The sequence below is a fragment of the Papio anubis genome, chromosome 2 (assembly GCF_008728515.1).
Source record: "Papio anubis isolate 15944 chromosome 2, Panubis1.0, whole genome shotgun sequence".
In the NCBI taxonomy this organism is placed as follows: Eukaryota; Metazoa; Chordata; class Mammalia; order Primates; family Cercopithecidae; genus Papio; species Papio anubis.
Genome location: NC_044977.1, coordinates 606,539 through 621,576, shown reverse-complemented (window position 1 = coordinate 621,576; position 15,038 = coordinate 606,539). Strand labels below are relative to the sequence as shown.

The 15,038-nt window shown below is 34.3% G+C and overlaps 1 protein-coding gene across 4 annotated transcripts in view; it reads right to left on the bottom strand.

Moving 5' to 3' along the window:
• ROBO2 (roundabout guidance receptor 2) overlaps window positions 1–15,038 on the bottom strand; it is a 1,748,812-nt gene that overhangs the window by 1,292,067 nt on the left and 441,707 nt on the right. The window lies entirely within an intron of this gene.

The window sequence follows — 15,038 nt, the reverse complement described above, 5'->3', positions numbered from 1 at the left end:
AGATTCTGTATGTTTCAATTTCTTGAAATTTATCAACACATTTTATGAGTAGGAATATTGTCTCTCTTGGTCAATGTTTTCTACGATCTTGAAAAAATATACTTTCTGTAGTTGCACAGTGGGGTACTATATACAAGTCAATAAAGTCTAGACAAATTTGCTTTTTTTGTCTATTTGTTCTCTAAAATACAAAAAAGGTATGTGAAATTCTCCAATTATGATGGTAGATATGTCCATTTCTTCCTTTTTTTCTGTCAATTTTTTGCTTTGTGAATTTGAAGTTCTGTTACCAGGTAAAAACATACTTAGGATTGTTATATTTTCTTGGTAACCTGACCCTGATATAATTGTGAAGTCTCAATCTGGTAACAGATATTCTGCTGGAAGTATTCATGTACCTGCAACAACTTTCTTATACGTTCGTATGATATAGCTTTCTCTACCCTTACTTGACGCCTCTTTGTGTATTTACAGTTGAATTCATTACGTATATGTACTACATACCTGGATCTTGCTTTATATTCAACCTGGCATTTTTTCTTAATTGGCATGTTTATTCTATCCCTGTTTAGCATAATTATTGATACAATTGTATTTAGGTGTATACTTTACTTTATTCTATTGATTCCATCTGTATTTTGCTCATTTGCTTCTCTTTTCCTGTCATCTTTTGCATGACTCAAGTGCTTTGTCGTCTTCCATTTTATCTCTTCCATTTCCATCTTGGCTATAATCTCTTGTGTCATTTTTATGTACTGTTCTCAAGAGCAATAGATAACCAAATTAAATATTCAGATGAATTATGTATATTTATAAATTGAAAAGTAAATATTTCTTTAAATATCATTATTATACATTGTAAACAATAGTTTACTTTCAAGTATTCTGTTTCATTTCTCTGTGTTCTTGAGGCCTTCTATTCTACTCCTCTACATGCTAGAAACCACACAACACATTGCATCTCCCCATCACTTCCACCAAGCTGCTGCTGTAAGGGGTGACTCAATCTAATCTACACTTGTACTCCAAGTGTGCTTTGTTGTAGCTTTAATAGATTCAATTCACTACCAAATCTTAATTCCAAAAGTCAAAGTAAACCTCTGAATGATTTTTCTGCACATAAAATCCTTAAAGTCACCAAAAAAATTGTAGCTCCCAAATTCACTTAAATGTTACATAATGATTGGGGAAAGTGCCTGTGCTAGATACTTTCTTTATGTGGATGTCTCTGTCATCTATTTTAAGAATTTTTTATTTATCCAGTCATCTCAGATTGCTATGCAGGTGTTGTCAGTGAAGTAACATGATTCCAGTCTCAGTGTGAGGTATACTTATTGTCTGTGAACTTTAAGGAATAAGTGAATATATGGGTTAGAATATCTGCAGAATGTAACAGTTAAGAGCCATGGGATCATAACTCAACCAGTTGCCAACCAGTTCTCACCCTGATATTCATAATTTGATCTCAGAATACTTCCTTCACACCTTCCAAGTCTCAGTTTTCTCAGCCCAAATGAAAAACATTATTACCTTTTCCACAGCGTTAGTTTTCTAAATAAATGATATATAGATGAAATAATAATAATAGAATTATTGTTAAACTCTTAGCTATTGTCAGGCACTGTTAACCTACATACAATTGGCTAGTGTTAACTAATTTAATTATCATTATTATCTATTGATAACAAACAGAAGATAGCTAGTACATTATTTGCCATATGGTCGAAACCCAAAAATTGTCATCAGTTCTCATTTTAATACCTCCAAGTGTGGCGGTTTGCTTAAAATAACACAGAAACTAAGTCACTTCTTAACTAAGGAGTAGTTAAATACAACAGCATCACCAGCAAACACAAACACCCACACGCTTACATACACATACACACACACATACACATACACACATATACAGATATATGTATAGAATTTTCAAATACTTAACAAAATATTTTATTGGGTTCTAACAGTTCTGTGAAATAGGAAAACTGGACTTATAAAACTTATTTTTAAAACAAATAAATGGAGAAATGTCTTAGCTTAGTAATTTACAAAAAATGTCATAAAAAGTCCATGGCAGGTATCATACGTATAAACAGACATCCGTGCTGAGGCTTCTCTTCTCCTCTAATTATACCCAGCAGTTTTTCCTATATGAAAGAAGTGATTTTTCCTTCATAATTTTTTCATTACATTTCCCAAAACCTCTCTAAAAATATCACTTGCCTAGAATGTGTGACAGTGATTTGTGACACTGAAAATTCATCACCCTCAGATGATTTTTTCCACTTGATATTAGAATAGAAATTAGGGTTTAATATATTACTGGTTTTATATATAACTTCCCACAAACAAAGCAGTAATAAATTATTGTACAGGCATAATAAGCAACTGAGGGCTGTAAGTAATCATAAATAGAAATGACTATCTTCACTATTAGCATTTTAATAATAATTTATAAAAACATAATGAAGTCCTAATCAATCAAACGTACACCATCAAAAGAGATTTATTTTGGTAAGGACTTACTCTAGCTAAAGTAGAAGTTATTCTTTCAATCCTTGTGAAAGTGTCCCCCAAATGTGCTCCTTAATTTAGGAAAAGGTTATATGAATGTATGTATTGAAATCCAGAATTTTGGCACTTTCTTCTTACTAAGAACAGAAAAAGGAACAGCTGGAATTCAAAACATTTGAAAGCATGTTCTAACATACATGAACTACTCAGTTTTTGTCAAGTATTTTAATTGTTGTCTATTTGAAAATTAGTTATCTTGTAAAATGAAGCTACTGAATTTTTGAATGCCTTGAATTGGGGGTATGCTTTGCATTATGATTTAAAATCCTTCGCCTATGTTGAGTTTTAAAACAACTAGGGAAACAGATGCCAGACATCTAACGTTGCTATTCTCAATCAGAGATCATTTTTAGTTAACTGTTCTCATCTCCGACTGTAATAAATTTGCTTTCACATGCATTTCTGGTCACAAGAATTGCAACCCCTAAAAACGTGAAGCAAGCTGAGATTTGCAAATGGCCCAGACGTTGTTATGCAAAGAAAGTCTCTGTCTCGCCTAAAAGAAAGAATGTAGGTGTTAATTAGGAGTGCATTTAGAGAGTTCTCTAAGTTCTAAGAAAATATAGTTTCTTAAAAGAACTCGTCCTGAACCCATCAAATAAACACAATGTGATATTCTCAAAGAACAGTTTGAGAAGGCTGTAGTGTCTCAAAGACTATTGTCTTTGCCTTGTATTTCCATGTTTGAGAAAAGCATTTTCTGAACAAAAAGGAAGGTATAGACTTCTTCATTTTCTGCTAACACCAATTGACGTCTTTCTAAATTTTAATTTAGGTGAACAGAACAGGCCCAATGAGTATGAGAAATGTTAGGTAACAAAGCAGATGTGGCTGAATGTGCAATGTAGTTCATTCAATTCTGCACATGAACTCAAGGAGACTTTTATATAGATTTAGCACAACTATCTCTACCCCACAGACTAGAGAAATGAGATATTATTTAAGTATGATTTCTTTAATTCTCTCAAGTTTCTCCTTCCTTATTAAAATTGTATTTACTAACTTATGATTAGCACTTAAACTACTGTTCCTGTGCCTACACAAAATCATATTGTACCATAAAGCATGACACAAAACTTTCTCACTCACTCTCTCCATGAGAATTTAGTTACTGAAATGGCTAAAAAGATCATATCAGGACAGACCTGCCTCTATCATCTGTATGTAACAGGGATCCAAAGCAGTATTTCATCCTTCCATTGCATTTTCCATTTTAACCTTGCTTGTATTTACATGCATTTGCATTAATCCATGTGCACAATGCAAAGTCCGAGGAATCATCGCGATGCTGACGGTGACTGCTAAGTTAGAACTGTATTTTGAGAGAGGAAACGCCAGCCTGTTCTGGAATTAAAATCTTGATTAACATTTAACAAGTTGTTCTACACCTTCTTCCTGCAACCTCTTGTCAAAAGCCACGTGTGCCTTGCTATTTTCAGGGTAAATTTGTAACAATGGGCTAATCTAATTGTTAATTGTTAGTTATTTGGTTATAGCCATCTGTGGTAGGCCAATTAGTGAGCAGCCTGGAATTCAGTTGAAGCACTTTCCAGACACAGTTTATTTATAACTTGATATTTATGGGGAACTCTAGTAAAACTGTGTCTCATAAAGGACCAAAGTTGCTGGTTCTGCAGTCCACAGTAGACTGCACATAAAGGCCGCTTCATCAATCATTCATGAACACAAGAGGAACACTCAAGTTTTCGGGACCATTTCTTTTGTCCTCAGTCATTTTAGCAAGGTAATAGTCACAAATAGTATACTAAAGAAACCAGTTCGACTCATTTTCATTCAAATCTGCCTAGGGAATTAAACATCAGGCTGGAGTATTTTATAAGCAGTTCCACATAATTATTCCAGCTATAAAAATGTTTTCAAATCATTTAACAAAATTTGGATCTAATCTGAAGCTGGGATTCTACTCCACAATGAAACAAAAGAACGAAACAAATGGAGAGCCAGCAAGGAGAGGAAGCAGGGTTGTGGAGGCAAACCAGTAGGAACAAGGGGATGCGCCTGACTTGCCTCCCTTCAGCTAGTCATAGTCACGTGTCAACTGGAGGATGTAGTTTTTTCCCAATGTGGAAGCTCAGCCATTTCTTTAATTCTGACACTGGCCAGGCTATAAATAGAGATTAGGAGATTAGTACACATTTGTAAGACTACCCCTTCTCAACTTAAGGAGGGAATTAGTCTACAGGGAATGAAGTACTTCTGCTTACTAGGTTGATAAATACACTTCATCAACATAAGTTCTGTACAACCATTGCCATTGAGATATTGTGTAATTTAAAAAGACTCTCATAAGAATGTGTTAGAAATAACTTATATCTGATTATTAATATATTTTGATGAAATATGAGTTATGACATTATAAAATTATTAACATTAATTGAACATCAGCTATGTCCCAAACACTTTGATTACATTTTCTGATTTTACCTTCACAACAATACTATAGGATTGCTAGCATATCCCTCTTTTATAAATGAAGAAACTGAGATGATTATAGATTAAGTAGTTTACTCAAAGTCACATAGTTAATAGTAGGTAGATGTGGAAATTAAATCCAGGTCATCTCTTCCTAACATGCAAATTTAAAAAAAAAAACTCATATATTTACATGTATGTGAGGTTATATATACATACATTTATAAGAACAAGGCAAACAATAAAGACATAATATGGAAACATAAGCCTCATGAAATATTGATGTTCTCAGTTGAAACACTAATTAGCCAAAAGATTATACTGTAGAGGCAGGTAATGGGGAAAATTCTATCAGAATCCCTGTGGAGTTGAAAAAAATATATGTTCATACTAGGATTCAGGACCCCCATTGTAAGTGCAGTAAATCAAAATATCCAATGGACAAACCCAATACTTTTATTTTTAGAGTTTCTCTAGTGATGCTGATGTTTTATTAGGTTTGACAACTGCTTGCTCCAAAAGTCTCAAAGTTCTACTAGTTTCCATAGCTCTTACATTACTTTTAATATAAGCAATTATTATTTACCAGCACTATAAAAAAAGTAAAAATTCAGGGCTGTTGCTATTAATATTGTGCTTTTTAATATTATTCTCCTTTTTCTTTTCATATGACTTAGGGATGCATTACATGATTACTATTCAGCCACATGTGATGTTGGTATAATTATAAACTTTCTGTGGTTGAATTTTTTTACCTATAAAAGAGAGATCATACTACATATAACATTATTTTATTGAGAGGGTTGAGGAAAATTCACTTGAAAATGATGTTTAGTAAAAATTCACTTAAAAATATGTTTAGCAAAACATAAAGGCTAATGCAATTATAAGTAGTTATGACTACCAATTCATAATAAAATACTGAAATTAAAATATATACCAATTTCACTCATTTTTCCAAGACAGATGCTTATGGGTCCTGATCATCTTTTTCCAGGATCCTATTATGAGCAGACTATGAATGTTAACTTCTTCTGATAACAGATAATCAGTGTTTGTCTTAATGAAAAAATTTCTATAAAAACTAAACAGAAAAAGGAGATGGCAAATTCTATTTAGTGTTCCTACTTGTTTCATGTAAGTCTTTACTGATTTCTCTTTGGCTATAGACAGTAAGTCTGTTAAAAAATTTTCAATACTTTATATTTAAGAAAATTTTAAATATACGATTAAAAGTGAGCCCCCATTAAAGTAATTAATGTTTTCAGACTTCCGTGGTATCTCTCAATCTCCAAGTCATTAATGATTATATTAAATATCATATTTTTAACATTGGTATTTATATTGAACATTATAGAATAGCAAGAGAAAGTCACTTCAAATTCATAAAGCTAGTTAAAACTCAGCACATTTGGTATAAGTCTTGTTATAAAATATCATGTAGGTTATAGTGGAAATAAAGTAAACTTTCTCAACCAGAGAAAATGGCAATTACAACTGAAGATATATTTCAAAGTGCTAAGCCTGGATCTCCACTAAGGAGAATGTGATATTCTCTCTGGGTTGAAAAGATAAAGAAAAGCAAGTGGAGACATATCAATTATGCAAAACAGATGTAAACGTTCTAACACGTTTATGACACAAAGCAAAGCAATTATCTCCTATTGCGTAAGTGTGTTGTGATTGGGGAAAATAAAAAACGAAAAATCCCAAGAAGAAAAGTTTAAATCCTAGATTCATTCCCAAGTGTGTCACTAATTCTAACATTTTCATGACTTTGCCATTGATAATGGGGTGTACAAAGCTTTACTGGGAGACAGTCCTTCATACCTCTTATTTCTGCTTGTTTGTGAGCAAAGGTACTGATGATATTTGTTTCAAACTATCTTTTGAAGAAGTTTGTATAGTGAACAGCCTGGGAAAGTAGAAATAGTCTCTCCCTCTGGAGCAAAGGGCAGGTTTGCTCACAGCCTTTGAAGCTAAAGATACTGTCTCCCTCTGGAGCAACGGGCAGGCATGCTTATCGTCCAGTGTGAGCATGGAATTCCTCTTCTGTAGTGAAATGCAGGTGTCCTCTGAATCTTCCCATGTGTTCCTGTGGAAACTGGGGCCTAAAAACACGGACACAAGAAAAACGATGATGGCCCTGCTACTACTATTGCTGTGAGTAATAACTACTTTGTTTCTGACTTCAGAGTCTCATGTCTTCTGCCAGCATCCGTTACACTGTGGCAGGCTAACTTGTTAGCTGGCAAGTAAGATGAAATCTCAGACCTTTTCCAGTTCTTGGCACATTTTCCAGGTAAATGCAACTTGATATCTTAAGCACACACAAAAATAAATTTGAAGTTCACACTTATGAAATAAGATTTCCTAAGTTTAAATTCAGATGTTGTCAACAACTAACTGTGTGGCCTTGAAAATGTCTCTCCAGGACTCAGTTTCATAGTCGGTGAGATGCACGTAATGATGTTCTTCTTGTGTCTGTGATAAGCTAAACGAGTGGATTGCTGTGATAAGCTAAATGAGTACCTGTAAAGTACTTCAAATAGTGTCTCAGATTTCATAGATGTTTAATTAATGCCTGCTATTAGTATTATTTATTATAAAATTGGGAGAGATAGGAGTCTCTCCCAAACAAACTATAAATTTTGCCATCAATTATATATGCTACCATTTTAGTGCTTTTTTTTGTTTTGATATTTACTTTAATAATTATAAACAAATCAGGAACTACTGTTTTAAAAAAATCTTTTAAAAATATGTTATATAGGTTTTCTTTAGGTTCAGTTGATCAAAAGGAATAGAGACTTATGCAGAGTTTAAATCTTTGCTCTGCCCCTTACAAATGGAACAGAGATCTTAAAAAGTAAGATTATCAGAATGCCCCTAGGAACTAGAAATGTGATTAAAGTTGCCGTGTATACCTGGTTTATTGAAGAAAATGAATTCCTTGGGGTACAAATACACAACCGTGACTTAAGCTGCTTTACTTATGGTATAATAAATTCCCCTTTCCACTCTTTGGTGGCATTTTACAAGCCTCTATAACTTTTTGGATGCGTTCAATAATAACATTGTCCAATGATATAGCTAATTCAGTCTTCAGTGTCCATCCTTCAGCGCAATTTAGATTTGATTTAGATTTGTGGTTAGATGGCCTTGGATGAAAAGAAGAACAGTCGAGCTTTGCCAGACCTACTTTGTGGATAAATTCCTCCAGTGCTGAAAGCAGGAAGGGGAGATGGAGAAGCAGATATAGCACATAATTGGTTGCACCTCGATGTGGGATGTGACCTTAGTCTCTAATTTAGTCTAGTTTCTCATGGAACTAATGGGCTACCCACAGGTTGTGACATGACGTTCTTGGGGGTAATTTTAACCTTTACCCTTGCTTCTGCTGATGCCAAGGGCTGCCTCCAAGAAAAATAGTCTAATTCTTCTTAAATGTTTCCATTAGTAGAGGTCTTCACTTCTTTCTGTGTGGTGATGCTAAAGTCATGCCAATTTCTGCACTTTAACCTATATCTTTGGAATTGTAATTCATATGTCAGTGTTTCCCTATTCAAGGCAAACTAAAAGCAATTTTCCAACAACAGTATTCACCCCACCTCCACTTTACCAGAGCATCTCCAGGCAGGAACATTGCCTCTCCCAACAATTACTTGCCTCCCCAGAAGGTGCAACCCAATCTTTGTTCTTCCCCAGACTTCTTACGAAGACTGACATTGACTGTGTGTGAGGCTGTGGAATGATGACAAATAGTACTTGGGCAGATGATGCAGGTGTTTGAAGCCTCACAGGTAGCAGTTTTCAGCATATGGGTAATTGACTAATTTTTAGCTTTGGATTTCATCCGTCATTCTTGAAGAGTTGAAAGAGTCCAATCCAACATCCTCATTCAATTGTATCACGTTAACAATATAATAAATACTATTTTAAACATTAGATTGCTTAATATATAGTATGATGTTTGGGGCCACTTGTGAAAAAATTCAAATTCACAACAGACACTGCAAAATAATTTACTAATGTTATTTTCCAGGTATTTCTCAAAATCAAAGACCCATTTTTCTGTTGTCTTTTTGTGATTGGCTGTAATTGCACAGAATCAGGGGGAGAGTGAAATATTACCACCCCTTTTGTTTTTCTGGGTTGCTTAACAACTTTTGTTTCAAATGCACAACTGTAAAAAGTATAAGATTATAAATAAATTAAACAGAACAAAATCACACCTAGTGCCTCAGATTAGAGCAGCAGCTTTGACCAGAACAGGTAAATTTCAAGCAAATAATTCCTCTCTGCTGAAATATTACATCATATTTATAAAACAATTTTGAATTTGCAACATTTAAATATATACCTTCTGTTATTAGAAAGTGAGAATCCACACCTACAAACACATACACACTAACATCATCACGCACAATTTTGACAGAAATTTTCTAAACTGTTTAAATTCAATATAAATAAAATCAATAATTCTGTTCCTTAAAGTAAAAATGTTCTTATTACAGTTTTTTGGCTGTTTGTTCTTTTGTACCTAAACCACTAACTAATAAATCCTGAGGTCAAAGAAGCAGAATCTATGCCTCAGGGTTTAGAAACAGAGTAGGTGATATGAAGGTGGATGCAGTAAAAAGCGTTTATCAGAATGTCAGTTGATACTCTGCTAGTGTGTCTTCCAGTAATTTTACTCAAAACAAATCTCATTCCCAGCAAAGAGAATGAGAAACGTAAAGAGACATAATCCATTTTTTTTTAATTTTGTCTGAATGGTGTTTCTCCTTAGGTGCTCAGCCACAAAAGCTATGAGCCTTTGGCTCTGATGTCGGCATGACCTTCCTCAGGCTGTGCTGATACCTACCAGACTGCATCATCTTCACACTAGGGAGTATATCATTTTGCTTTTATTCTCAATTGATGCAAAGTGGCCCTGTTATAACAGGAGGCCACACAGGGAGCATACCGAGTAATTTATTTTGCTTTCATGTTGTCACTCTGTGAGTGTATCAGGCAAAGTTTTGCTGAAGAGATGGGGAAAAGATCAATTTTTTTTTTTTTTTTTTTGGCCGGAGTCTGGCTCTGTGGCCCAGGCTGGAGTGAGCGGCGCCATCTTGGCTCCCTGCAAGCTCCGCCCCCCGGGTTCCCGCCATTCTCCTGCCTCAGCCTCCCGAGGAGCTGGGACCACAGGCGGCGCCACCGCGCCCGGCTAGTTTTTTGTCAAATTTTTTGGAACCCTTAGAAGGATGTAAAACATAGGCTAAATTCTCATAATATGATTGACTGGAAAAAGTTATCAACAAATCTCAATGGAGAAAACATTACGAATGAATGAATGCGTGTCTGTGAAACATGAAATGGTTGCTAAGTCATCTAGTGGCTCTGGACAATAAAATATGTCTTTTTGATAGACATTGCCCACATTTTTAACTGCTGTATTATGCCAGTGTAGACTACACGTCATCAGACATGATTTTGAAGGCCAAAGGAGTAATATTTCATGGAACCAAAACCAGAAAGTAATTTAAAAGTCAATAACTCCCACCATGAAAATAGTCCTGACTTCAGTTTTCAAAAGCAAATAGAGGGAATACCTTAGACTTATTGCCAATGCTTTCTAAAGAAGAGGTGTAGCCTACATTTGTTGTTTTTGCTTAACTTCCCTTAATGGACTATAAAAGACTTTTAGTATTTAGTAGCTTGGAGAGCTAACATTCCTTTCCTCAGAGATTATTAAATTCTTAAAGAAAAATAAAGAAACAAAGGCAGCCTTTTTTAGTGGTCCCAAGAAGGAAGCTCCCAGAAGGACAAGGCTGATCTTTAGTGCTTTCCCTTCTGTGTGATCAAAGCCTGAGCTAACTGGCCTGTAAGGACGAAGCCTGATCCATTTTAGAACCCCCATAGAGCCTGCCTTCTGGAGAGGGGTGAGTAGATTAAAGAGAAACTGAGATCAGTTGGGAATCAAAAATTACCGTCTAAAGGAGCACTTTTACATTTAAAATAATAAAATACCTGACAATACAAACTTGGAGTTTGGTACACTTTAGGTAGAAATGTTAAAGCAAATAAAATTGAATCACAAAGAGTTACAGAAAATTAAATATAGGAAAGCAAATTTCATAAATAAAACTTTCAGCAATTAAATAATTTCTATTAAACAGGAGGACTGAAAACCTTATCTTTACCTTCTGTGATGGTCTCTTAGGATCAAGAAATTATTTGGGGGTTTTAATATCAGGACAATTTTTGAGTACCTGAAGATTCATTTTTCCTATACAACTAAGAAGGCTCAAATTTATTTTACTCTGTAGATATATTTTATGGTTGAAGAAAAATCAGGGAAAACATTTCATCAGATCACAGCTAGGGAACCCAAGGAAAATTTCAGTGCTAAAAATAGTTTTGTTATAATTCAACCAGGAATAATAGTTTTCTTGTTGAAAATATTTCTCGGTGCAAAAAAAAGAAAAAAAAAATGATATCCTGCCTACTCTTGAAACACACCTGCACATGTATATACACATTCTTACACATCTCACATTCATACTCACATATGTTGAAAAGTCTAGTTACAAAGAGTGACAGAAAAAAAAGTGTGCAAATAAAAGACCTGCTTTTCCCAGGCCTCACAGAGGCCTTTCCCATGACTTGGATCTCCCAAGATTCACACAAGAGTTTTGTTCCTGCTGCAGTTTCTGCCTTGGCCGTATTCATATGGACACCTCCTCCCCGACACACCTACTTGTATCCTAAGTTCTTTTCTTTTTTGTCTCCAAAACCTTGCTTGTTATCTCTCTGATTTGTCATATTCAAAATTTAAACCGTCATCACAGAAGGCAGTGGAGCTCACTTCACAGTTATACAGATCTGAACTGAAATCCAGGTCTAGAAATAACTGAATAGTACTTCTCAAGCTATTTAACTTCATAAATGAGCAATTTCTTATATAGATAAATACTTACTGCATTAGAATTAATGAGGATTAAGTATAAAAAGATGTGTTAAACACCCTGGATAGAAACTAAAATACAGTTTTGTCCACAGTCACTGTTATTATCATATCTAGATATTTCCTGAATTCTTGACTTTACTCTGGTTTTTCTCTCAACACATATTTAACTGTATAGTGGGCATTTTAACTAAGATTGGCCTATTCAAAATAGAACATATAATTTCCTAAACCAAATCCACTACATTAATTTCTGTCTTTAGGCTTAAACCTTTAAGACATGTGTTCCTCTTCTTTTTATCTATCATTTCTGCTGTTTCATTAGTAACCAAGTAATAGAGCCTTTTCTGAAATAGGTCCACATTTCACACAGACTACTACAAATAACTCCTATCTCGACTTCTGAGCTTTGGAGTTCCTTGACTTTTAATCTTTGAAAGTACAGCTCAAAGAACATTCCCATGATCAAAGAGTTCTGATGACCAAAACAACTAGTGGTTTTGAGCAAAATGGGATTTTGCCACTATCTTTAAAGTTTTCATGAAATTTTTTCTCATACTCTAGCAGACAGAATCATGCCTTCAGTTATCTGAAGATATGCATATCACACTTTTGTATATTTGTATTGATAAATATTTGCTAAATTAGGTTGCATTGTAAAAACCTGACATGTAAATACCCTTGAATAGCAAAAAGTAATCCAGGCTATCAGTGTATCAATTTTTAACAGACTCTTTTCTTACATTCAATTGTTTTAACTCAAAAAAATAAATTATCTTCCAATATGATTATTATAAAAGATTAAGTAGAAATTATTTTGTTAAGGTTAAGAATTTACTGTCGTAATAGCTAAACTTAATAGAATTCATTGACATACTTTTATACAAGGAAAAAAGAATACTTGGAAAGGAATGGGGAAAACAGCCCCACTTCAAAGATAGATTCAAGGTATATCAAAATGCTTTTAGTACAAACCAACTTTACTCAGGTTTATAAAATCTACGGACACATCAAGATCAAAATAGAAGTAATGAATCAGATTTTGTATTCTGATTTTACTAGAATAAGTGGCACCAAATTAAATCTTCACCAAATATCTTTGGAGGTTTCCAAGGCTGTCTCATTTATGCTCACAAAATAAATTTATTTCTGCAGATTTTCTGCTACACTGCTGGGCACAGCAGGTTCCTCATGGTTGCATTCAACTTCTAAGGCCAAAACCTCACCACACCAATATTGCATGATACTATTTCCTGATTTATGTCTTGCTTTGTCACTTAAATACCTTACTTTAAGACAAATACCTTACCTAAATGCCATTACTTTCAATGGCAAAAACCGCAATTACGTTTGCAACAACCTGATAGCATTTCTCTTTCCCTCTCTGATTTATAGGTTATATTCGGTAAGTTCTCATGTGCAAAACTTCATTCCAGAAGGACTTCATTCCTCAGATAAATCACCTTATGCAGATGGACACCTGTGTGTTAGCAGTCATTCATTTATTACACATATATTGAATTCCACACTAAACTCACCTAGGAAAATCATGCTACAGATGAAGACATCAGGAATGTTTATCACTTAGGGCAAACAAAAATGGAAGAATTATGCTTACAACACATTCTATATGTTGTTTTCACTTTGGTTATTCTTGGATAGAGAGTACTAATAGAGATTCTTTGGTCTGTGAGAGTTGTATTCAATCAATATACCACACCATAAGTAGAAGTTTGTAATGTTAGCTGAATTCCAGCTTGAACAATTCACAAGTTAGATTTCTGAACTAAAGAAGAGTTTCTGGTAATTGAATAGAAATTATATTTACTGAGAAAGACCCATGTGTTTTTGTCTTTGGAACATTTGGTTACCATTCAATAAAATTTGAATCACAACTATCACCATTTATAATGCAAACAAGCTACTTAAATGTTATAACTATACAATAATCAATTTTAATGAAATTGCATCATTCTGTACTTATATAAAATTGACCATACAAACAACTGTGTCACTAACAGAAATCATGATTTCATTCAGTTTTTTTCCCCTATAAACAGTAGGTATAGATTTTAATTAATCTACCCATACCTACTATTAAGTGTGCCTCCAATATAAACCTGTACATATACCAGATAGATCTTGAAAATACAGCAGTCCAATGACAATAATTCTTTAAAAAATTCCCTATCATACTCTAGTGATTTTTTTCTCTGTCTTGCTAGCATGGCACTAACTGCCCTTTGTTATAGACTATATTCGTTAGGATATATACAGGTCGAACAGCCTCGAAAGATAGAGATAGTGTATCCATCCAGAGCAAAAGGTAGATTTGGTTATAGCCGATTTCCTTCCAGAGCTAAGAGCAGGCATGTTTACTACTATTCATAAAAAAGTTGGGTTTCCTACACTCATAATTTTCCTGAAGTGACACCCACTATGTGCAGTCATTCATCTGGGCTCATCTGTGTCACTTCTACAAGACTTGGATTCAAAGGCAACTGAAACACTCAGGCATGTGTATGTTGATGATGTTTGCTGTGCTGGGAGTAACAAAGATCTATGTCTCTCACCTTAGAGTCACATGTCTTCTCTGAGGATCCATGAAATCATGACAGGCTTACTTGTTAGTTTGCAAGATGGGTAAAATCTAAGACCCTTCATACTTCATGAAAGTTTTGGAGATGAGTGGGTTTGTTAACAGAGACAGAGCCTGTTAAAGGAATTATGAGGATCTCACAGGCAGAATAATAAGATTTGAGGGAAGTTCATGGGGATCAACAGTCAACATATTCACCTAATTATATTGTCTACCAGGAAATAAACAATCCTCTACTTTATTGTCTGTAAACATTGTTTCATAATATTGTGGAATATTTTCAAAGACAGCTGTCCAAATTTTATACCAAAGTATTGTTTTATGTTATACGCCCCTTACTAACTGTAAGTGGATAGGGAATTGTTATTCACCTGGAGAATTGGAAAAAGAGGAAGCAGCATATGCTAGAAGTCTCCACCATAGTGAAAGATTCATTCAGAAAATACTCTTTTAAAATATAGTGCTACATCATCTGTCGCA